This window comes from Panthera onca, chromosome A1, assembly GCF_046562875.1.
Source record: "Panthera onca isolate mPanOnc1 chromosome A1, mPanOnc1 haplotype 2, whole genome shotgun sequence".
In the NCBI taxonomy this organism is placed as follows: domain Eukaryota; kingdom Metazoa; phylum Chordata; class Mammalia; order Carnivora; family Felidae; genus Panthera; species Panthera onca.
This window is the reverse complement of record NC_138339.1, coordinates 127412837-127438108: the sequence shown is the minus strand read 5'-3', so window position 1 is coordinate 127438108 and position 25272 is coordinate 127412837. Positions and strand designations below refer to the sequence as shown.

Sequence of the window (25272 nt, the reverse complement as noted above, 5' to 3'; positions counted from 1 at the left end):
GCTGCGAAGATGGCTGACTATTCCTGAGAGCGTCCAGCAGCTGTGTCCTGGAGAACCCTGGGGTTGTGCATCCTGTGACCTTTATTCCTGAGGAAGGAAGTTATGTCTGTCCTGAGAGGCTCTGCACCCTCGTAGTTTTGGAGGGATCATTTCTTTCCTTAGTTTCTTTGCTTTCCTTGCAGGTTTGTGGGAGGTGTTTCTAGCTTTTACCATGCTACCTCTGGGTGGCGCTGTGGAGAACATTGTCAGTGCTTAGGTAGCTTTGGGATGTGGCTTTCAGTGGGAGACATGACGGTGTAGTGAGGAGGATGTGGCCTCCAGAGCCATGTGGCCCGGCTTCTAGCTGTTTGACTTTGGAGAAATGGCTTCACTTCCCCGAGCCTTGGGTCCATCAGGGGAGAAGGGAGAGAGTCGGACAGTCATTCCTGGAGCGGTGACGACTCCTTGCTCGTCAGGTGCTTGCTGTTGAACAACTTCCTTGCGTATGCCAGTGATTCCAAATTTGAGTGGGCCTCACAGCCACTTGGAGGGCGTGTGCGCAAGCCCCACCTCAGAGGTTCCCATTCAGTAGGTCTAAGGTGGGGCCTGAGAATCTGCATTTCTAACATGTTCCCAGGTGATCCTTAATGATCTTGGCCCCAGGTCCCCCCTTCGAGAATGACTGCATGGAGCTTATTTAATTCAGTCATCATGGCAACCCCTTCAACCTGCCATTCTTGTAATTGTCACTTGGCTGTTCAGGAAATTAAGGATCGGAGCAGGAAGTAACTTGCCCCGGGTCACACAGACACGAGGTGCTGAAGGTGCAATTTGAATCCAGGGCTGTGCTGTGCAAAGCCGTTGTTAATAGATTCTGTGTAAGGATAGTTGTGAGCCCTGATGTGGTCACTGCCGGGCAGGGCTGAAATTCTCAGTAAATGCTGCCTCTGGTCCCTGTACCTCTTGAGACCCAAACTGGATCTTTATACAAGATGACAACTGACACTAAATGGTTTTTGTTACTGTTTTGTGGTAAAAACAGAAAAGTTGGATGAGAAAATCCAGACTTGGGAGGCTCGGGAGCAGGACGGGGGCTGACCCGTCACAGTGTTGTTGGCCTCCATGGCCAGGAGGGGCCGCAGACTCATTTGTGTAGCCTCCAATCGGTATTCTATAGTCCCTACAGCAAGGGGGCTCCCAGCCGGGGCTCAGAGAGGTCTGGGAGCTCCCTCCCTCCTCTGACCATGGGGCTGTGTGAAAGGGCTTCCTTTTTAATGTGGAAATTTGTTTGATGCAAGCTAGCCCAGCCTAGCAGCCTTTCCTCTTTCTCTGCCTCTCCCGGTGCCCTTGAGGACAAATTGTCCATGCTGTGAGTCCCCCAAGCCTGTATAAATAGCATGGGTGCTGTCACGGAGGGCTGAGCTCCAGGGAAGCAATGGGCACCTTAATGCTGGGCCTTATAGGGAGGGAGCTGGACAGTGGAGAGAAGGCAGGGCAGGCCTGGCAGGGGAACAAGCAGGAGCAAAGGGTCAGAGGGTGGAAATGCAAACGGCCTGCTTGAGGTGTAGCTTTAGGCTTCTTCCTATGCTCCAGTCCTATGTCTGCAGCAATGGTTCCCTATGGAAGCTTACCTTCTCCTCTGGCCAGACCATAGGCAGCTTGACTACAAACTTGAGGCTTTATTAGGATTGTCTCCTGCTGAGATAAGGGGCTAGGGCTGCAGGGTTCCAGGAGGGGCCGGTCTCCTCCCCCAGTCTCAGCCTGCTCTTGGGGCTTCCTAGGAGCATGTTGGCTTTCTTTCTCGATTCTCAGTCCAAACGTTTGTGCTAGGTCTCCCTGTGAATTCTCTGGAAGCTGAGTTATCACGGGGACTTGAGGTAGTCCGTTCTTTGCCTGCCCCACTCCACCCCACCCCACACCCTTATTTTTTTGCTGGCAAGAAGGAGTAGGTTCTGGGGAGTCGTGCTCTCACATCCAGCTCCCCCAGCCTGGAGCAGGCCCTGACTAAGCTGGTACCTTCATCTCAGTGAGCTCAATCCTAAACTCTCTGGGTCTTAGCTGGATTAAGGGCCTAGATTGTTGCTGAGGAGGAACGAGGTACCTCAGTAATTGCTGTTTAAATCTACCTAACAATAGCCACATGTGGAGCCAGATTTGAGGGTTATTAACTATGAGCACCATTCTTCCCCCAAACATGCCTTTGTTTGCAGAGCTGGGCAACCTGGGGAGGGGGAGAGAAAATGCTGCAGAGTCAGAAAGGGGCTTCAGAGGCCCTGTCTCCAGGAAGGAACACATGCTTGGTTCATGGCGAAGCCTGGTGACCAGTGTCCCAGCCCTGGCCTGGGCAAGCCGCTTTCTGGGGGCCCCTTGCTCACAGCCCATGGATGGACTGTGTCTGACTGTAAGCTCTGAAGTCCATGCGTGGGCAGCTGCTGTAGCAAAGCCAGTCCCTGCTGCTGTTTTAGACAGTCTTGTCACCCTGCAGCAGCCACCGACAGTCTCAGGGTGACACAGAGGGAAGGACAGGGTACAGTGCAGGGCCATCCCTAAGCCGGCCCCTCTGCGACTAGTGGGGTACATGGCTACATGCATTTCAGCTTTTTCCTGGTGCCCTTTTCCCACACTAGAGAGTAAAGGGCAAAAAAGTGTGATTTGAAGGCATGCCATTGGCTTCAAACTCCGGATGGCTCAGTTTCCCTGCTCTGCGCTGTATGGCCTGTGTGCAGACTTTGGGTGGCATGGGCTCCTTGTGACCAGTTGCTTTTTTGGAGACCTAAGGTGGGCTCATGTGTGTGCGTATCTGTGTGATGGGGAACTGGGTCAGGGAAAGGCCTGGAATAAGGGTGGAGCTGCCTGTCAAGGGGGTGTTGGGTTCCTCCGTGGCTCTCTTGTCTGGGTGCCACGCTTCCCCTGAGGCTTGGGCCTCCGGAAGCAAAGGTCCAGCAGGCTCTAGGGCCCTGGAGGCAGGGTAGCAGGTGTTGGCTGGGGCAGAGGCCACGCGAAGTCTGGGCGCTCTAGAAGGGCTCACGCTCACCAGCCCCCGCTCTGGGGAGCCCCAGAGTCCAGGGCAGACCTTCCCTTCGGAGGTTTTCTCTCCTGCCGCTCATCAGGCAAGGTAAACGTTGTCAACCATGGAGAACAGAGTGTAAAGTCCTGCAAAGGGGTGCCTTTGCAGGTGACGGATCCTTTGATTTTTGCTTTAAATTATGGATTTAAGTGACTCTGTAAACTAGGTTACTAGAAGTTAATTTTTAGAAAGGAACCTCGAATATAATAAAGACAAATGACAGGGAAATTACATTATTTACATTATATGATAGATCAAGAACATAGGTATGTTCTTATGAAGAAGTATAGATTTCTTGGGAGGATGGGAGGCAGTTATCAACCCTCCCATAATGCTGGGGGCAGCCGGGGCCAAATGGCTACAGTGTTTCTGAAAGGCACTTTGGCAAACATTAAAATATGTGCACTTGAAAATAGGTACAATGCTTTATCTTTTGTCTGTAAAGGGCTCTGTTTCTTACAATGTTTTTCTCCCATTTTTTTTTTTTCTGGTAGTGAGCAGCAAATTTTCCTTCTGTGGGTACAGTTATCTAATATATTTGTTACAACACTTATTATGTTTATATATTTACATTATAGTCGTCCCGAAATGCTGTTACACATAGTGTCTACCCTGCTTGGGCTCCACATCACCAAGGTCAAGAGGCCTGTTTCCAAGAGCCCTGTAATACCACCTGTTCTCAGGATCAAAGGCAAGAGAGAGGGGTAGGGGGAGCAATAGGAAAAGTAGATGAAGGGGATCAAGACGTACAGACTTCTAGTTATAAGATAAATAAATCGTGGCAATGGTAAAGTACAGCATAAGGAATACAGTCAGTAACATTGTATAAATTTAGTGTAGTGACAGATGATAACTGTACTTATGTGGTGAGCCCTGAATTACGTATATAAATGTTGAATCACTCTGTCGTACACTGAAACCCATACAGTATCGTATGTCAGCCGTACTTGAGGAGAAAAAAAAAGAGTGGGGATAGGATAGAAGATGAGGGAGAAGAGAAGTGGGCTTTGGTGTCTGTCAGAGATTCAAATCCCAGGAAGGAATGTGGGCAAAGCCTCTGACGCTGCACCAGCACAAGGGGAGGACTTGGTGAATGGAGCAATTGTTCCCGGGTGTGTAGGGTTCCTGTGACTGGGGCTTAGTCACCTGGGCCCGGCGAGCGGCGGCTGTTGATCAGGTCCGGTCCCTGCTTCTTGGTGCGCCTGCCTTCCAGGCATCCCCACGGGACAGCAGTCTACCCCCAATCTCACAGACCTCAGGGGAAGGAGTGCCCAGACTCCTGCTTACTAATGCATTCCATCGTCAACCCCTCAGAGCCAGGAAGTCCTCCTGTGTGTCTACACTTAATCCCCCTCACCAGATATGAAGCTTATTTTCTTTCGCTCTTTCTTTAGGGGGAAAAGACTGAGATTCTGCTCAGGCAAGACATCTGACTTGCGCAGCAAGCGGCTCTATGTTGCAATCTCCCTATGAAATCACTTCGTAAGGAGATCCAGGAGGAGGAAGTGAGAGGGGCTGAGGAGCGAGGGGTAACATCCCCGGATTCGTCCTTTAACGGCTATTGGAAGGGACGACATCGCTGTACGTGCTCATATCTGCCCTTGGGACTTATATCCTCAGTGGTGTGCTCCAGGTCTCCATGTGGCCATTTCAGAGGAACTGGAGATACACTCTGACCCTGCTCCTCCAGCACACCGCCTTGCACCTCCTCCAGGGCTCCCGAGCTCAGGGCACGCGTCTCTGTCCATCTGTTCACACAACCGGGCCCCTGGGAGGCACCCTCTGGCACACCCCGTCTCCCGCCCCTGGGGCGATCCAGCCTGAAGTCTTGTTACTTTGATGTCCTACAGCCCTTGACTCTGTCCACTTCTGCCCATCTTCACAGCTGCCCCCTAGTCCAGTTGCCTTTGTCCCCTCCCCAGCTGCAGCAACATCCTAGCCATCCACCCACTTTTATCTTGCCCCCCCTCCGCCGTTGGACCATTCTCCATGCAGGGCCCAGAGCCAGCTCTGCCAAACACAGACTGACTCTTGTACTTGCCTGCTTTAGCCTTCCAGTGGCAGCTCATTGTCCTTTGTATAAAGACCAACTCTTTTGTGTGACCTACGATCCCTTATCTGTGGTCATGATGCCCCTTGCCCTCTGCTTCCCAGGCGCTTTGGCCACCTTCTCCCATTTCCTCAAACATACTACTTTTTCTCCTACTCCAGGGCCCTGACACACGCTCTCACCTTTTCCTGGACTCCTTTCTGCTCTACCCGAGTCTACCAGGTAAATTGTCCCCTTAGATGTCAACTCAGTGGTTACTTCTGGCAAAATCTCCCCTGACCCTCAGACTAGCTCCTGTGTTGTTACAAAAATCTCTCCTAGGAGCCTCTGTACTCCCCCCTGGTTAATCCTCCGAAACTTGATTTCAGCTCAGGTCGTGATCTCGCAGTTCATGGGTTTGAGTCCCGCGTGCGTGGATAGCGTGGAGCCTGCTTGGAATTCTCTCTCTCTCTCTCTCTCTCTCTCTCTCTCTCTGCCCCTCCCCTACCTCTCTCAAAAATAGATTACCAAAAACCCCGCCACTGCCACTACCAGCCAAAGCTCTCCTAGGCCAGAATTCCTTTCCTGTGGCGTCCCTAGCTGAGTTTGCAAAGAGGCATTCATGAGCGTGTCCGTTTGATTGACAGCTGTCTCAACAGCCCCGCACACTGTAAGCTCTAGGACAGAGGAGTCCTGTTGGTTTTGTTGGGCGTTTGACCCGGTGTCTAGCGTGAAGTTGGGCATGCAGTAGGCACGCCTGTGGATGAGTATTTATGTCTCAGTTTTGACAAGGACGAGGACTTTCCCAGCCTCCCCTTTGGGGATTGTCTTAGAGCCCATGCCTAATTCCCCTGGCATCCTTTCTCTGGTCGTGCTCCTTTCTCACCACCTGGGTCACCTTTGGGGCAGGGGGTTCAGTGTTGAGACCAGACATGAGCCATTCACCCGATGCCTTATGTAGAGCAGTTGTCAAACCCTGACCTACAGTAGCTTTGTGCTTTTGCGTGGCTGGTGTGCCGTCCATGGATGGTCTTTGCAAATGGGATTATACGCAATTGCTTGTGGAAGGGCTCTTGTTTTTTTATAGGAACCCTGTGGTAAAGAAAAAAACCAATCCTTTGGTAAAGCAAATGATGACCAGCTAATTTGTCCCTCCTCTGACTTCAGGTTAGTGTATGTACTGAAAGAACTTTGTCGGCCATCTTTTAGAGAAATGAGTGGCATCAGCTGGCCAGAAAATCCTTGAGGGAGTGAGGTCAAGGGGCCCTGGTGATGATGAGGTCTTCTTACTCACCTGGTTCTGCCTCTCAGTCTCAGAAGTGAGGCAAAGGGCATTTGGTATTTCCCATAAATAAATTGTCACTGTTTCCAAACTTTCCATTGGGTTGAAGAGCTAATTCTGTGCATCCTCTCCCACCGCCAACAGACCCTCTCCCTCTCAGCCCCTGTGCAGCCCTAGGGGGTCAGCATGGATGGGGGAAGATACCACCTCGATGGTCCAGGTGGTCTCCTGGGAAGGTTGGCCTGGGTTTTCATCCCAGTTTTGTCACTGGCTCTCTGTGTAAGCTGAATCGTGACTTCATCTTCTGAACTCAGTCTCCTGCCCGATACATCTCTTACAGGTGTGTGGGGCTCACTCAAAGGTAGTGTTCAAATCCAGGAAAGCCTGAGGGTTGAAATATACCAGTTAGCAAATTCTAATCTTCTAGTATGATTTTCAAATGCTTGATCTTCTCGGGTTTTTTGTTTTTTTGTTTTTTTTTTTGAGAGAGACTGGGAGGTAGTGGGGGAGGGGCAGAGAGAAAGAGGAAGACAGAGAATCCCAAGCAGGCTCCATAGCTGTCAGCGCAGAGCCTGACACAGGGCTCAAACCCACGCGCTGCGAGATCATGACCTGAGCCAAAACCAGGAGTCGGACGCTCAATCGACCGAGCCACTGAGCTGCACCTATATCTTCTGTTCTAATGTGTAACCTTCGTGCATAGGTTCCCCTTACTTCCCTGGGTCTTAGTTTGCCCATCTGTGAAACAAGATGGGTTGATTCTGGGTTGGCACGGAGGAGAATTAAATTCTCTCTCTCTCTTTCCTTCCCCAGCAAAGGCAGACATCCCTAATGAACTCCCAAGAATGCAGTCCTTCTCAGAAGAACAATCGGATAACCTGCCAGGACTAAGCTACCCAGGTTTGGTTCAGGGCTGAAGCTGTTTGCCAGTCATGGAGAGTAAATGCTCACAAATCATCTGGGAGGTACGGACAAGAGAAGCAAGGTCCGGGGAAGCTGACTTGCCTAAGACTTGGGAGGTAAGGGCATCTATGAACTGACAGCTGGCTTTTAAAAGATTGTTTGGGTGGATTCTCATGTTAGGAACATACTGAGCAGGTCTAACCCCAGGCCAGAGTGGGCCATTCGTGTGTTCCAAAGGCATCAGCTTTCTTTCCTGCCCGTCCCCCCCCCCCACCCCCACCCCGGGGCCCTTGACTTTGTCCTCTGATAAAGGTCATTGTGTTTGTGTCCTTTTGTCTACCTGCTTCCCCTCCTGGGGTGAGCACAGTAGACCCCGACAAGGATGCTGCCAGTTCTTGCCAAAACAGATCCGTGGCCATGGCCATGGCCCTTCCTGGGCCTTTCCAGAGCTTTCTCTGGAACAAGGATTTGGGGCTGTGTGTCCTAGGATGTGTCAGCCTTTAGAAGCAAGCTGATTTCCCATCTTTGGAGAAGTCTTTCTGCTCAGAAGTGCTCCACGCAGAGTTATTTGGGGGGCAGGGAGGAGGATGGGGAGAATGTGCTGCCTCTCTGTGTGCATCCAGAAGTTTGAGTGTTTCTGGACGCTCCTCACCTCGCTTTCTTCATTGTTGGGTGGCTCAGGAAGGAAGGGTCTGCCAGGTGGGGCCTGAGCTGAGATCTGGAGTGAGGAGCCAAGTAGGCAGTGCGGCATTTGGTTTGGGCTTCCTAGCTCTGTAGAGTGGTTGCTGGGGGGTCTGCCTTCCCGTTCAGACCAAGGGTGGGAGGTCCCACGGGAGAGGCACAGGTCCTCTCTGGAGTCTGTCCCTTCTCGTCCCTTTCTCTATTTTATTCTTTCCACTTTCCTTAAGAAATTGATGTAATGAAGACGGTCAGACCCCAGTATGCGACTTCCATACTCCAGATCTAGATTCCCCTCCCCCACTCCGCAGGCATGTCCCAGGGGCCACGTGCCCCTGCTTGCGAATCTGGGCATCTCAAACAGGCGCTTGGCTCTGACCTGGTTATTTAACAAATTCATTTGGGGGCGAACTCAGAGATGAGGATCGGAGGAGAGAAAGAATTGTCTTTTCTTAACTGTCCCCAGGACGCCTTGAGCAGGCTTGGAGGATTCTCGCTAATCTAATCCCTGTCAGAAAAGGAACGATAAAACAATTCAGGCTTTAGAAGCCAAATCCCCTTCCTGCGCTTGCACTGTTTCTGTATCTCTCCCTTCCCATCTCCCCCCCGTCTGCAATGAAGCCGAGGTGCCTTTCTCGGTGAGGGTTTCAGTGGATAAAGGATTTCATACTTCGCTCTTTCATTTTTCATATTTAAATTTGCTTTGCTCTCCGGTTTGACTTTCCACTGACCCTTGAAGAATTGGCGTATTTCAAGGAGGGGGAAGAGATCTCATTATAGGAAATGAGAAAAATGGAGCAGAGTTTTAAAACTTTTAATGACTAAAACACAGTGTTCCAAATCGGTATTGCATCGGAGTTGAAGTCACTGTTTGGTTACAAGTCTTTTAGGCCTAAACGGGGTTGATGACATCTGTTTAATTTTAGATGTCTGGAATACATTCTGAAAATAATGAAATCCAAATGTATGACCAAATTAGAGAACAATTTTATCTGCGACAAAGAAGTTTTTAAAATAAGAGCAAACATTTCGACCAAACAAAGTTTTAAAAGACCCATCAAACCTTTGGTCATCTTGCCTTGACTTTTCCCAGTGGATATCCACGGTTGAGAGAACTTTCCTTTCCTTTTTGTGTGAATCAGACATTATTATGTAATTTTATACCCATTTTCCTATCCTTTCTCTGGGCGTGCGCCCTGCTCGGTGCTGCCAGCCCTGGAGAGACCTTATTTAGGGGAGTGAGGAACCTTTCCCCGGAAATCTCTCTTGGTGAAGCAAAGGGCTCAGGTCACAGACACTGAAGGGCCACTTGTTAGCTGTTCCCTAATAAGCTGAGCAACCTGGGAGGGGCCCCAGGGAAAACTGAGAAGTGTAAAGGCCTTGCTGATGGAGGAGGGTCCTACACTGGTCGTGTGCTGTGTGACTGGGGCAGATCCCTGACCCTCTCTGGGCTTCACTTCTTCCATCTGTGTGAGCAGCTCAGGATTCTGGGAGCCTTGTTGTGCTGGCTTCTCTGCTGGTAGGTTCTGTTGTGGTGAGAACCCCCTCCTGTTGGGAGGTGTTCTGGATAGTTCTTCTCCCACTTCCTAGGAGCCCAGCACCTAGGCCGATAGGGAGACTGCCCATGTGAGTCTCCTTGTGGGCAGACAGACACCCCCATGTCTACTCTTTGCTGCCGGGGTAGATCCAGTGTGTAGACAACTCCTCCATCCTTGGCAAGACTTTCATGTATAGACAGTAAGTGAATTATGGTCACAGTTTTACCTGAAGTCTTAAAATACTTGGCTGCTTGGCAAGGTCATTCTGCCTTTCCTGGGTGTTTGCACCTTCCGAACATCTGTAGACTCTTATCTCCCTGCTTTGTCCCCTTGCTCCAGGGTCAGCTCAAGTCCTCTCCTGAGAACGAGCCCCTTGTCTCTTGAGTTCCCCCAGTGCCTCTGCCCAGTGCTGTTGGGCCAGGGTCAGCTTCCTGGACCATCGTCTACACATTTCACTCATGGCTTGGGCTTGTCTTGCTTCCCAAAGACAGGAAAAGGTTTCCCAAGTGTTTGCCTTTGACCTGTGACCACAGAAAAGCCTGGAAATGGGGATTATAAGCCTGTGGTGCTTGGGCTTAAAGGCCTGGGGTGAAGCTTGGGCTTAGTGAAGGCTCTGGGCCCGCTGCCGTCTGTGGAAACGAGCAGGTTGGGATGTTGGCTGCTGTAGGCAGATGACAGATGGACAGATAATGCTCAGGTGAATCCCGGCCTGTCCAGAATGTTGGGCTGGGTCTGTACCTTTTGTCCGTTGGCCCCTTGCTTGTGCCATCTGGCTCCTTCTCAGGACTTGATTTTGTGGTCAGTGTCCCCCCTCACCCCTTAGGAGGCATCATTGCCTGTGATCTGGGCATGATCGAAGGTTGGTGTGATGGCAGGTATATTTGCTACATTCCTGGGAACTCTCAGAGCCCCCATGGTCAAAAGGCATGTACTCTGTTACCTCAAGGACAGTGGGCTGAAATCAGCAAGAAGGACTTCTGGAGGGGACAGAGCCGCCCCTCTGACGACAGGTAATTGGTAAGAAACGTGAGGTGGGAATTTCATTTAGGTCTGGGGGCTGGTGGACAGAGAGCATGGCGCCCTGGGCTGGGAGTCAAGAGACCTGGCCCCTGCTCCACGTGACCGTGAGTGGGCCACATGCCTTGCTGGGCCTCAGCTCAAACTCTGTACAATGTGAAGTCGATACCAACCTGATAGGCTCACGGGGGAGCCCAGATAATAAATTAGAGTTGAAAATAATGATAAAGATGGCATTTCATGAAGGCCCAGACAAGCGTGAGGTGTTTTCAGTCGTGTTGGTACTAGTAGAGATTTATAAGGAGTAGTGAGATGATGATAAGTTCATCCTTACTGTTGTTGTTGTTGTTGTTGTTGTTGTTGTTGTTGTTGTTTTTAACCCATTCGGGACGTTGGGGTTCCAAGAATGTGGAAGTAGGAGCCAGGCCTTTGGATTTCCTGGTTTCTTGTACCTAACTCTCTGTGTGGCTTTGGGCAAGTCCTGCCTGTCTTTGGGTCTTAGTGGCCCCGTCTGTAAAGAGAGGTCTGTAGTTCCCATTCTTCTTTCTCCACCGGGCCACTCATAAGGTGGCGTGAGCCAGCGATTTTGCAGCCTGGAAGCACCGTGGGGGTGGGTTGGGCTGGCATTGATCGCAGCAGTTGATGGAAAGGGCATCCAGGCCAAGATATCTTGATGCAAATCCAAGGCCCAGTGCTGGCCTTGGGGACTGTTCTGAGCTGGACGTTCCGCTGTGGCCCAGGTGTACCCTGTCAAGTAACTAGGCTGTGGGGCTCAACCCCTCACTCTGATTGGAGTGAGGGGCTGAGTGGACCAGAGGTTTGTCAGTGTGGCTGTAATTACAGCTCGTGCTGGGGAGGCATTACGCGTAGCTTAGTGTTCTCACCATGGCGTAGTGAGTTCACAGCATCAAGGTTGGTTCTGGCTACTTGGTAGACTGAAGGCATAAGGAGGCATAGGCACATTTTGCCAGATGCGAATCAGAAGGCAGCCCTGGGGGCCAGGCGTGGTGCTCTTTCATTGTTTGGTTTTGTTGTAACAGACTTTAGTTTTCTGAGCAGTTTTATGTTCACATCAGATTTGAGCGGAAGATCCAGAGAGCTCCCCCATACCACCCACACCCCCCAGAGGCATAGTCTCCCCTATTATCCACCTCCCTGATCAGGGTGGGACCTTTGTGACAACTGATGAACGTTCACTGACCCATGATGATCACCCAAAGTCCACAGTTGGCATTAGGGTTCGCTCTTGGTGTTGTCCATTCTCTGGGTTTGGACAAACCTATGATAACACGTATCCTCCGTTATCATATTGTATAGAGTACTTTCAGCTCCCTAAAAAGCCTCTGTGGTGTTCACCTCTGCCCCCCACATGCAATTGATCTTACTGTCTTGGGAGAGGTGAAAGGCCCTTGGCTGTAACATATGGGCCCTGCCTGTGTGACTCCAGAGCTGGTGCTTCTGAGCATAAGGCTGCCGGCTTGGCGGGTAGTCCCCAGGCCCAGGGCAGGTGTGGCCCAGAGCAGCTCGGGCAGGGGAGAGGTAGAACGTTGGCCCGGGCTGTGATTCTTTCTCCCCTTCTCTGTCACCCATTAACTCTGACATAATAAGGACATTGATCGCCACCATATGGACGCTGGGCCTCATGGGAAAGGCCAGGGTCTTGGGGGAGGTTGGATGGGTGGTGGGCGGAGAGATGAGGAGATGGGAAGAGGCGATCCTTCACATCATGGTGACTGAGCATCAGGTCTGCACCAGGCACTGTGCTAAATGCTGGAGATACTGCAGTAAGCATGACAGATGAAGTCCCTGGCTCCCAGGGCTCATATTCTGGTGAGGGACACAGCACACACATATATAAATAAATACAAAAGTTGTCAGTTGTGACAAATACACTGTAGAACATTAAAATTGGGTGATGTGATGGTGAACTCTTTTAAACTGGGTGGTTAGGGACAGTGTCCCCGAGGAGGGGACAGTTGAGTGGAGATCTGTGTAACAAGGGGTCAGCTGTGAGAAAATCAGGGAAAAGCATTACAGGCAGATGAACCCACAAGTGCAAAGGGTTGGAATAATCCTGGTGTGTTGAAGATGTAGCATGGACAATGCAGTTGGACTTAGGAATCAAGAAGAGAGTGGTAAATGAGGGTACAGGCGAGGGAGAGTGTAGACCTTATGGGGCTATACAGGGTAATGTCTGGGAGTTTGGATACGATTCCAAGTAAAATGGGAAGCTCCGGTGGTGATAGTGGTGGTGTGATTGGATTTGTGTTCTAAAAAGATCCCTCTGACCACAGAATGGACCGTGGATTTCAGGGAGCTAAAGTGAAGACAGGAGATCAGTTAGGCTAGTACAGGAGTGCAGGCACAAAAGGATGGTGCTGTAGGCTAGCAGGGCGCTGTGTGGGCAGAGAAGTGGGGCATCAGGGTATGTTTTGGAGGTAGAGGTACTAGGATTTTCCGATGGGTTGGCACTCCATTGAGGCGTTGTCCAAGCCGAGGATTACTCCCAATTTCGCTCCTTCCCTCAGCCCCACAGCCATTCCTGAGATGGGGAGAGGAGGAAGAGCAGGCTCAGGTGAGAGGCAGTTGGGGGTGTGGCTTGGGACTTGGTAAGTTCGAGAGCCCTATCACTCATATAAGTGCCAGTGTCAAGGTGGCTGTTGTGAGCGTGGAGCCACGAGGAGGGTCGGGCTGGGAATCGATACCCACTGTCGCTGGCTTGGTGGTGGCATTTACAATCAGAGACCGGGAGGAGGTGGTCGGCAGAGGAGAGGAGAAAAGGGGGTATGGGGGGAACCGGCCAGCAGGGGTGCCTGGGAAGGTACAGCCAGGGGCGTGTGGCATTCTGGAAGTCAGGAGGAAAGAAAGACTTGGGGGAATGGCTGATGTCAGGTGGGGACGCAGTGATGAATCCTGCCCGGGCAGGGCAGAGAAGACAGGGTGCCATGGATGACGATGTGCCAGGCATGTCCCCATGGATAGGCCACACAGCTCTTGAGTCGTTTTGCCAAAATATGAAGTGGAAAAATGGGGTGGCAGCTTGAAGGGGATGTATGAGTCAAGGCAGCATTTTCGAGACACAGGAGACATTCCAGCAAATTTGTATGATGTATGGTGATGCGGATGGGAGAAGCGGGTGGTCCTTAGGGGAGAGGGGACACTGATAGGAACCACATCCCTGCCAGGGTTTGGGAGGTGGGACTTGGTGTGCAAAAGCAGGAGTGGGTGGTGAATAAGAGCAAGTGTACTTTCTTCAGGCCCAGTCACTGTAGGGAAGGCAGAGAGTGTGGAGTCGGTGGAAGAATCCCTATGGTTCTCTGACCCCCAGATGTCTGTGCCCAGACCAGACCTCTCTCCTCAACCTTTTGATTCCCCATCTGCCTCCTGATGTCTCCAGCAAAATGCCTCCGAGAATACTTGTCCTTTCCCCCTGGGGCATCCTGCTTTACCCCCTTTTATGGCCTTCCATGTTTCAGCCCATTCTCCTCCAGCCTCTTATCTCCTTCCTCCAGGGAGCCTCCGGGATTACCTTAGTCCACAGTGCTTTTTCCCCCGATTGGGCTGCTGGGGCCCTCAAGATCCAGGACCCAGATACACCTCTGGTCACTAGGCCTCCAGAGACCTGGGAGAGATGTACTTTCATCACTCCTGGGAGGGATGCTGCCTTGTCATGTCTTGGGTGCCATTGTTGTGAAGTCCTCTGCAGCTAGGGAGCAGGCCTTTGGTTTGTGGAGAGAGAAGAGATTGAGGGTTTGGGTTCCAGAGTCTCACTCCCCTGGGTTCAAATTAGAGGTCCTTGCTAGTTTTACAACCTTTGGCAGCTTTTTAGAAGCCTCTCTGACCTCAGTTTCCTCATCTGTAAGGTCAGGTTAATAGGACTTACCTCCCTGGTGTTTGATGCTGGTTAATTGAGCTGACACACATAAACGGTGCCTGGCACATTATCAGCACTCAACCAATAGCATCATCATAATGATTAATATGTTATTTTTTTCCCTACTATTTCTTCAGTGGGACCTTAGGGAAGTCTCTTGACCTTCCCATGCCTCAGTTTCTTCATCTGAAAACTGGAGATAGTCACGGTGTCCTCCTTAGGGGGCCATTGAATTTAATGAGCCGAAATGTGCAAAGAGTTTAATCCAACAGCTGGCACATAGTAGGTGTTCAAGAAGAAGAGCTTGCTGCTGGTGACGATGGTGGTGGTGGTAATTATCCCTCTGCATTCCCATGTCCCCTGCTGAACCCCCGCTGGAGCTGTGGAGCTGGTTGCCTGGGGGGTCCTGTCCCCTCTGCCATGCTCAGGCCAAGGTGCCCCCCACCCCCACGCCTGCTCCCCCAAGGCTCAGCTGTTCACGCTTGGCTTTTCACCCTTCCCCATGAACCCATTCATCTCTGAGTCTCTGTAAGGTTACAAGGCTTTGAAAATTAATTTAAAAAAATTATACTCTTCTGACCCTTTAAACTTGATTTTAAACCTTCTTAGTGCTGTAATGAAGCCCAGGCTATTTGGGGCATTTTGAAGGAGTGTGGCTGACAGTGCCTTTTTAATTTACATAGAAACCTGGGAACACACATGGACCCAAATATGTATCTGTATAATTAAGGATAAAAATCATAATCCCCTAAGCGAGCTCTGCTAGTGAGCATCAGGTTTAATAGGGATTATGAGGAGGAATTAAAGTTGCCCAAGGGGTGCACTGAGAGACTTCAAACACCTTTCGGAAAACAAATTAACGTGCTTTTCAGAAATCATTTTCCAAGGGCGGCAGAGGGTTTTCCTCGGGCTTCCCTGTTTTCTTTTGAGATGTATTTTTAACACTTGTATAAACAGTTTGGGCCCTTGATATGGGGCTTCCTGTGCTCCTTTCATTAGTTGGTGTCTCAGCAAGAATTCGGCTCATTATCCGGGGCATTTTGATTTCCCTGGCCGCTGTTGCTGGTGCTGCTGCTGCTGGGCCCAGCCTGGGGCCATCCTATTTTCTTTACTATTGCCTAGTGGTATGGAACCAGTTGGTTTGTGGCTTGGCTTGTTTCTCTGTCTTCCCACCCCAGCCTGGCTTCCCAGAGGTGCTCTCAGTTCCCTGGAGGACAGGACTTCTCAGGCAGGGGGCAGTGGCTGGGAGGTGGGAGGCTGGACCTACCTCAGGATCATCTGAGAAGTTGGCCGAATCGGCCTTCATCACCCAGGCTCCACTGGCCCCTTTGTTTATTTCCCCTTCCCTCAGGTGCATCTGCAGTGGACTATGTGGCCTCTACAGGTACTGAGTTCCCCATCACTGGAGGTGTTCAAGCGCTATCCTGGCTTAGGTTATGAGGGTATCTGTGCCCAGCTATAGAGCAGACCTGGATGGTCCTTAAAGTCCCTTGTAAATCTGAGATTCTGTAATTTACACTTTACACATGGACTTGGGCAGGGCTCTGCTGAACCTTTACAGCAACAAGTGTACACAGCACTGGGCTCTGAACAGTCACTGTTGGTGACCCCCCGTTCTGCTGTCCTTGCTTGGGGCGAAGGAGAATATGGTGCTCTCGTCTCTTCTGGAGGTTTCAGATTTATGCTCAGTTACAGGATTTCCTTTAGAAATTTGATCCTGTAGGGCCTCAGAACAAAAATTCCAAATGGGGTCTACCTAGGTTCCCTTTTAAAGCTCACTTTCTTCCTTTGCAAAACGGGAGTGATAAATGATAATAGCTAACACGTATTAAGTGCTTCCTGTGTGCCTGACATTGCTTACAAGCACTTGTTTGCTTATAACTACTTAGGCAGAGGTAGTATTATTGTCCCCACTCTCTAGAGCAGGACACTGAGACTCAGGGGGGTTAGTAACTTAGTCAAGGCCACAACTAGTAAGTGATGAATAATCACTTCCAATTATTCTAATTAGAACTATTCTAATTTTAATTATTAGAATAGCATCTAATAATCAGCCTCTGGGGGTCTGCTGAGCCCTTCACAGGAAAGTGGAGGTGCTGCCTTGACCTACCCCAAGTAGAAAGCCAAGTGGGCATTGTCCAGCCATGGGTCTTGACCTCCTGAGAAGGCTCACATTAGTGCCTCTCAACTTGGTCAGTACCTTGGCTAGACCCAGCAGGGGCCAAGTGGTGAGTGTGACATTGCCTTTGCCACAGAGGGCAGAGCTCCTGTGAGCTGGCCAGCTGGCAGCATCTGGGCTGGGCTGGTGGGCGTACATCTTCTAGAGGTTTTTCTCGGCTTTGCAAATGGGTTGGAAGTTGGAGGTGAGCTCTTTGCGGCTGATTCACGGTGAGTTCACATGAGGCCATGTGCCCACAAGTTGCTTTTACTTCCTGTTACTGTTGGTCAGGTGCCTGTGAGGCAAGAAGGAGGGAGTTTTTTATCTTGAAGAGGGGCTCTTAGAAAAGGAGGGAGCAGGGGCTCCTGGGTGGCTTAGTCGGTTAAGTGTCCGACTTTGGCTCAGGTCATGATCTCACGGTTTGTGAGTTCGAGCCCCGTGTTGGGCTCTGTGCTGATAGCTCAGACACCGGAGCCTGCTTCAGATTCTGTGTCTCCCTCTCTCTCTTCGCCCCTCCCCTGCTTGTGCCCCCCCCACTCTTTCTCTGTCAAAAACACATAAATAAACCATATATATATATGTATATGTATATATAGATGTATATACATACACACATAAAGAAAGGTAGGGAGCATATATTTCCCTGATCTGGAGGTGTGGACACGGAGAGGACTTGGCTGGAGTGCTCATGTAATCCTGCTTCCCATTGGAACTGTGTGTAAATCATCATCCACCCTCTGTGCCCACCCCTGGCCACCCCGGCTGCCTGCTCTGCCCTCACAGGGGTCTCTGGTCTCTTGTCTTGTGTCAGAGAGCTATGGTCACCAGGAGCGGGCGGCTAAAAGTCAACAGGAGATTTCTGCTGGGTTCACAGGTCTGGCTTCACCAAGGAGGTAGGATTTAGATTGAACCTTAAGGCACTGGTGAATTTCTGGCAGCAGGGAATAGGGCACTGTTGTTTCTGAGCACATCCATAGAGCATGCGCCATGCTAAGCTTTCAACATCCATGATGTTATTTCATGCTCATGATGGCCCAGTGCTACGTTCTGCCTTTTATTGGTGATGGAACAGAAAGGGGAGATGACTTGGCCAGGTCCTACAACTGGATCGGAACTCAGGATAAAAGCATGCCCCTGCTCACTCCCCTAGCAGCTGGGGGAAAGCGTGAGCTATGGCAAGAAGGCCTGGGAGGACCTGTGGAGGTCCTCCACCTGGGCAACCAGCCAGAGGGGAAGGGTGGGAGGGCGGAGGTGGCACAGTGTGAGGCTGGTGCTGCTGGTGGTGGTGGCTATGTATGTCCAGAATGTCAAAGTCCTCAGTGGTATGCTGGGACTGTTTACCAATCAGGTCTCTGGAGGGGTGGGGGGAAAGGAAAGAAAAGGAGCAAGCAGAAGGCCCTGATGTGAGGTGTTTGCTGATGCCCATGGTATGAATGTTTCCACCTTGGCCAGCTTCGAGTTACCAGTGTGATGGCAGTGAGCACTGAGTTCTCCTCAGCCATCAGGAGCTGCCCTCAGCACTTGCAGTGGCCGCATGTCCGTGGTGCTGGTGTTTGGGGTTTATCTGGGAGACAGTAAGAGAGGAGATGACTCTGTCAGAGCTTTTTATCAAAATGCAACTCTGAGGGTTGTCTAGTGGTGGGAAAAGAGGCTGGAGAAGATGGCCACCTGGGGGAGGCCAGTGCCGACCCCTGGAGCTGGAGGGGCCGGGACCTAGGGCAGGCAGTGGGTGGGGTCCCTGGAAAGGAAGGGCCAGATCCATTTGGTGTAGCTGATGTCTTTGCTTCTGTTGGAAACCTCGTGGGTCTCTCGCTCCAAACATGTGTGTCTCCGTGGGAGGCTTTTGGAGGCAGTGAGACCTCAGCACCCCATCTCCCTTTTCCCCTCCGAGGTCAGGCTGGGCTGTGAGCAGTTTCACACGGGAGTGCTGGGCCTTCTTCTACACGGTCCAGTCCAGTGATTTAACAGCAGCAGCAACAACATTCCCCCAAGACATGACCTGGGAATTTTCATTTGGGAAAAAAATATGGTCTTGGAACTAAACCCATTTGGGGAGTTCAGGGCCAAAGGGCACATCAGAGTTTGTGCTCAGCTGTGACAGAGGCCCGCTGAGCTGCTGGGACCTCGTTGGGCCTGGGGAGGGAGCCACAAAGGCCTTCTGCCCTGACCCGTGTGGTCAAGGAGACCGAGGCCAGGGGAGTGTGGCCAGACAGGCAGAGCAGCGCTGGCCCAGAACCAGCAGTCAAGGCTTCCTGAGGGAAAGTGGTTCTAGCTGAACTTTGAAGTGTGGGCAGCATCTGGAAGTGAAGGGGCCCTTCGGGCAGTGTCTGAGGGTATGTTTGTGGCAATCATCCGCGCCTTACTTGTCAGATCTGTTCCCTGCCTGGCTCTGTACACAGGGGCTGGCCCCGCAAACTACAATTCCCAGGTCTCCTTGGCAATGGGTTCTGGTTAGGTCTGGCCCATTGGATGCACCGACAGGAGAATGGAGGGGCAGGAGGAGGGGAGAGGAAGGGGCACTTCTTCCCCCCCCACCCCTCTCTGGCTTGGGAATCCAGCAGCAGTGTCTCCTCTGTGGCTCTGATGTCACTGTCTCACGTCTCCTCACAGTCTGGCTTCCTCAGCCTGACGAGGCCTCCTCCCCAACAGCCCTGGCTTCTGGGCTCTGGAAGCGCTTCCTCCTAGTTTTCCTCCAGCCCTGGGGTTGGTGCTGGCTTTCTCTTGCTACTGCTGGTCTTTGCATCACCTCACTGTCCCCTGCTCGTCTTGCAGCTCTGTAACCAGGTCACTGTGATGGCTTACTGGGCCTTGGCTGTGGGCTTTGCTGCCTTGACTGGCTCCTGACTGATCTCTGGGAAGGGACAAGGGGGCAGGAGCAGCCTCCCGGTGGGTGGGGTGTGTATCTTCCCCTCATCTTGCTCTTGGGTCAGACAGCCAAATCTGATGCCCAGCAACCTTCCAACTCAGCCTCTGCCTGTCTGGGCCCCCGACCCCTGAGCTTTCAGGGACTTCCAAACCTGATTCCAAGGCCACTGTCTGCTGGAGGCCTGGTGCCTGGCTCCAGAGGCCTGTTACCATGTGGTTCCCTCATTCATGGAGTCAGAGCTACATACTGACTGGCTGGCTTTCATTCTTGCCCGACCCCCCTTGCTGACCCTGCCCTGACCTGCTCAGGTCGGAGGGACCTCGGACCTCTGGCCCAGGTCTCCCATTCTGTAGCTCCTCAGGAGCCCATATCTCAGGGGGAAGAAAGGGTGAGGCTGGAATTCTGTCTTGTGAAGGGGAAACACCTGCCCAGGGTTACGCAGCAGGGACAGGAGGCTCAGCCGTGGTAGACTTTCAGGCCACAGCGTGTCCCCCGGGGCTTCCAGGGAACAAAGCTGGGAAATCGCAGTCTAGTCCCTGCTTGCATTTCATGTGAAGATACGGGGGTCTGAGAGGAGCAAGAACTTTGCCAGAGTCACTCTGAGCCAGTGGTAGAGCGAGAGCTCAGGCTATGGTATGTCCGCCTGGCGCCTGGCGGGCATGCTTCTGCGTCCTCAGCGGCTTCAGGAAGTACCATGGGATGGGCCAGATGTGAGCGTGCTGGGAGGCTAGTCTGCTGCCTGCTGCCAGAAGAGGCCTCTGCTGGGGCAGGGTGCTTATTCCCCAGAACGCTTGGAGGTCAGCAGAGGTCTCTTCAGAGCCTGGGGCACCAGGCCACTATTTTCCAAGTACGGGGTACGCATGTGTGGCTGCCTGCCCCGGGTGTGGCCCTGGAGAAATCCCCAGGTACACAGCGGGCTGGTGCCAAGTTGCGCAAGAGCTGTGGCAGCCGTGGTGCTTTGCGCAGGACTGAGAGGGCATCATGGTCCTGGGAGAGGGATGACTCAGCAGTGCTGGGCCTCTGGGGCAGCTGCCAAAGGAGGCCAACCTGGTGGGGACACCCCGCCAGGGCGCAGGCAGTCTCTGGAGTCCTTTGGGGAGTGCCCTTGGCCTAGGTCGGTGACCTGCCATGCACATACTGAGTCCCCTCCCATGCCCGCTCTCAGCTCTGAGGCTGCTTGACCACGCACAGCCCTCCCCAGGCTGAAGAGCTCCCCCAAAACTTTGGCATACTCGGCTGCTCTGGGCAGCGGACCTGGGTTTGCACACACTTGAAGTTGTGGGGACCTAGAGACAGACCATGCAAGGAGTTCAGTGGCTAGTCTCATCTGAGTGGGAGGTAGTGTCTGTGTAGGAGAGGGTCCCCAAAAGATGTCCAGGGAGGCTGCTGTCTAATCACAGAAGGCCTTTAATGACTGGCCTGCCCGGGGTCTAGTCTCTGAAAATAGGGAGCCATGGAAAGTTTCTGAGCAGGTAGGTGATAATGCCAGAGATGTGCTTCAGGGAGGTGGGGAGGGAACAGATGCAAAGCGTGTATGAACCTCTGCTAGGGTGGGGCAGGCCAGGCGAGGGTGAGGCCACACTGTGTCTGACCCAGGCATGGGAGAGGGCTGCTTCAGGCAGCGGCCACGGCGCTGGAGCCAGCTCAGTTCTTCTCGCTCAGCTGGTCGAGGTCTGAGGAGGAGCTGCTTTGGCCACTGTGTGAGGGGGGCTGGGCTCAGGTAGACGGAATGACTTGAGAGCTCGCTGCCACCTGCTGACTGGCACCTTGGGCAAGCGACTTACAAGCCATTGAATTATTAAGCAAATTGAGACCCACCTCTGAGCCTCAGCACATCTGCTAATTGGGAGTGATCCATGCTTTCTAACATTGTTGTGAGCACTGATGGTAGGTAGTAGCCCAGCAGGGTGCCTGGGGGAAGCTGCTAACAGAGAGGGGTGGCCAATCCATGTGCTGGTTGACGATCCCCCCCAAAGGTCCAGTTCAACATCCTGCCTCTCAAATGTTCTCTTGGCCCACGTGCTCCTTTCCAAGGCCCCTTCCTTCACAACCTCTTTGAGGTGCCTGTGGGTCAAGGTGGATGATGTCAAAGCCCTACCCCTCCCTCACTGCGCCTTCGCCTCTCACTGTGGCTTTGGGTAGGATGAGGCAGGAACCAGCCTGCCCTCGAACCTACTGAGGTCACTGGAGGGTCACAGCTGACGATCCTCTGTCCTCACCCATGGGGCTGGGCCCTGAGTAGGCTCCCTCACCAGCATTCAGCTGGTGGGGAAGATGCCCCACGGGGTGGGTGGCCTGACCAGGTTGCTTACGCTTGTCACTTCTGAATCCCCCTTCTTGTAATGGCTGTAATTGTCAAGCAGTTTCCTCAGAGACTTTTTAGTAAAGATATGCGAAAAGAATGTAGCTATTAACTGGAATGTGTTTCTGGGAAGGCCCTGAGTTCTCTCTCATCAATAATGGGGCTAGGTTGGTAGGGGACGTGGACAAGCCCCTCTTCCTCCAGGGACCCCAACTTCCTTTCTGGGGCTATTGGAGCTGAAGATCAGGGCCTTCTTGTGGGCATACTGGAGGTTCTGGCAGCATGGAAGAGGACAGAGGCTCCCTGAAGTCAGACGAGGGGGAGGTAGCTATGGAGCTACATCTTGGGGGCCCCTGGAAGAGGTGGTGTCTCCCTGGAGGGAAGCGGTGCTGCCTCAGGTTGATGAATGGTTCCCAGGCCTGTTCTTACCCACGGACACCACGCCCTGGGTTGCCCTGAGTGCTGCATCCAGCCTGGTGGGACTGCCAGGCCTTTGTCTCCGTCAGTCCCTGGCTCTATCCTCGCACCTGAGCCGTGAGCAGAGGTGACTGACACAGAGCAATGCTTTCTCGGCAAACAGGGCACTCCCTCCTTCTCTTGGGGACCTTCAGGGCAGGAGGCTATGTTTGCCAGAGTGGAGGCCGTGTGTGTGTGTGTGTGTGTGTGTGTGTGTGTGTGTGTGTGTGTGAGAGAGAGAGAGAGAGAGAGAGAGAGAGAGAGAGAGAGAGAGACCTTTAGGAGGGTAAGGGGCTGGCCCTTGGGTCACACAGCAGCCTGAGATGTAGTCTTGTAAGCTGGAATCTTGGAGAGATTCTGTGAGAATTGCCTCCTTCAGCATGAGGGACAGGCTGAGTAGAGATTTTCCTCCCTGCACAGCATCTGTACTAAAGACTGTCTTGAGCATCTGGAGAGACTGAGGGTGATGGAAGGCCTGAATGAAAAAGGAGGCTTGTTTTGGCTTCATTCTGATGCCCCAGGGAGGCTCAGCCTTAGGAGAAACCACTGAGTCCCATGGTTACGCTGGGGACCTGTGTGCAGGCAGATTGGACAGGCTGACCCACTGGCCAGATGACCCTGGTGTGTGACCTCAGCAGTGGCTAGTCTTGGCACTCCCTCCACTGATGGGTGTCAGTTCAGGAGGGGCATTGGGGCAGGGTGCCAGGGTCTGGCCCCATTGCAGAAAGCCTCCCCCTGCAGGCAACCACCCAGCTGGGCAGCCTGGGACTTAGAGTTCCCCCATAAAACAGAGTCACGGTGCTCTTGTCCATATTGGCAGGGGAGACGGAACCCAAACTGGAGAGAGTGGGTATAATGTTCTCAAGTGTAAGTTGTTCTCTTGTAAATTTTTAAATAAACCTTTGGCACCCGTTATGTCTTCATCCCGGGAAAGCCCTTGCTGATGCCAAAATTACGGAACTGTTTCAAAATGTGTGAATCCACTGAACTGATTTGAAGTTCCACATGAACACTGCTGAGATTAGAACTTTAATAGTTCAGGGGTGCCTGGGTGGCTGAGTCAGTTAAGCGTCCGACTTTGGCTCCATGATCTCAGGGTTTGTGAGTTCAAGCCCTGTGTCAGGCTCTCTGCTGTCAGTGCAGAGCCTGGAGCCTGCTTCAGATCCTGTGTGTTTCTCTCTTTCTCTGCCCCTCCTCCACTCGTGTGTATGTGTGTGTGTGTGTGTGTGTGTGTGTGCGTGCGCGCACGCATGCGCTCTCTCTCAAAAATAAATATTAAAAAAAAAGAATGAAGATGAGGGGGTTAAGAGTTTATTTAGGGCAGGTATTAGTATTGCCATAAGGCTCACATGGCTTTAAGGGAATGGGCCAGCTCTGCAGAATTATCACGTGATTCCTCATTGACATTGGTGCTGTAGGCTTATGGCAGAGTTGTAGTTTTGTATGCAGCTGGTTGTCCTTGCAAACAAGGCCTTGAAGTTATCAGTGCCACTTGGTTTGCCTCCATCTGTCTGCAGACATTCAGTCTCTGTGTTGGTATTAATTACATCAAAAGTCAGAAAAAGAGCTGGCCTGAGGTTACATCTTTCTCCTATTAAATCCATTCTGGGCAATTTGACTTTGGCACAGCACGTCATCCAATTTTGTTGGTAGTTTTGTTTGTATTTAATTTCCAAATTTTCTTGGGCTTTTTAGGTATTCAGGAGTGATAAATAGGCGTGGAGGGCTCTAATGTTTGTTTCTATACATGTATGCCTTCAGTGACCAGTCTATCTTAGAGGTTCTGCTGTGTGACTGTGTTCCCAGCACATTCTAGGCACTATGGCACAGAAGTCAACATAACGGTAAAATTGCTGTCCTCCTGGAGTTTATAATCTAGAGATGGTAATAGACCCCTCCCCCCCGCCCCTCAAAAAAACCCAAAACAATAAAAACTCCACAAAACCAAAAGGCAAAACCATCCACAAACAGTGAATAAATTTATGGTTTAACATTAGGTGAGGATGAGGAAAAAGTTAGCTGGGGAGGGAGGTAGAGTCAATGAGGAGGGGCTCTTAGATAGGATGAGGAGGACAGATCTCTCTGGAGAGGTGACATTGCTCAGAGACCTGAGTGAAGCCTGCTGATTGGGAGAAGAGAGTTCTAGGTTCGGGGGCAGTAAGTACAAAGACCCCTGAGATGGGGATGTGGTCACTGGATGTTGTATAATATTATTTTAATTAGGATATGAATAAAAAATGTGATACTGATCAACAGTGAGAATGGGTACTTGGGGTTTGGGGCATGGCGGCAAGCAATGGGGTAGCTTCTCAGCCTTCTGAGAGTATGGGAGCCCAGGAGGACTCCAGAACCAGGCAGGGGAGTAGTTGGTGGGGTCACAAGGTTCCCTGAGGCTTGCTAGCTGAGAGGTGGCACAGCACATTGGGCCAAAGGAAAGTAGAGTAGCTGATGGCACCCTGTCTCCAAATCCAGCCCCTGACAGCATGGCCATCCAGAGGAGTTGTTCTCTAGGCTTAGCTGCACCAGAATAACCTAGAGGGCTTGTTAAGACAGAGGCTGCCTGGCTCCATGCCAGATTTCTGATTGAAGAAGTCTGGGGTGGGACCTGCCAATACCTTTCATACTATTTCCCAGGTGCTGACATTGTGGCTGGTCCAGGGACCACACCTTGAGAACCTTTCCTGCTGGCATCTATCCAGAGTGACTGTAGAAAGAGAATAAGGCTTGAAGCCTCAAGAAAAGAACTGGTCCCGGTCCCTCAGGATGGTTGTCTGGCCCACTGGGTCTCCTGGAGAGTATCATCCATGATCCTGGTGCCCCCAGGACCCTGTCCAGGTTGGCACTGTCCCTTGGTGAATGTGGGTGTGTGTGTGTGACAGACATGGCTCGTGCCTCTGTGAATCCATGCTGGTTGCTGTGGTCGCCATAGTTGGAAGCTTCTTGGGTTAGAGCCTACAGCTCAGATGGGTGAGGGGGGACACACCTCTGGCCCAAGGCCCTGAGCAGAAGGCCCTCAGGAAATAGGAGGGAGCTGACACTGAGAAGCAGAAGCACTGTCATCCTCACTTAGTGGTTCTCATTTCTGCCCTGCGAACCTCAGGTCCAGCGCTCTGCGGCCCTCTC

General features: G+C 51.9%; 1 long non-coding RNA gene across 1 annotated transcript; it reads left to right on the top strand.

Annotated features, from left to right (window-relative positions):
• Positions 1–4445: 4445 nt before the first annotated feature.
• LOC132681529 (uncharacterized) lies at positions 4446–25049 on the top strand. Its single transcript, XR_009611093.2, has 4 exons — positions 4446–4627; positions 5258–5318; positions 7171–7376; positions 24784–25049. It is a non-coding gene; the product is annotated as an uncharacterized LOC132681529 (long non-coding RNA).
• The last annotated feature ends 223 nt before the right edge of the window (positions 25050–25272 follow it).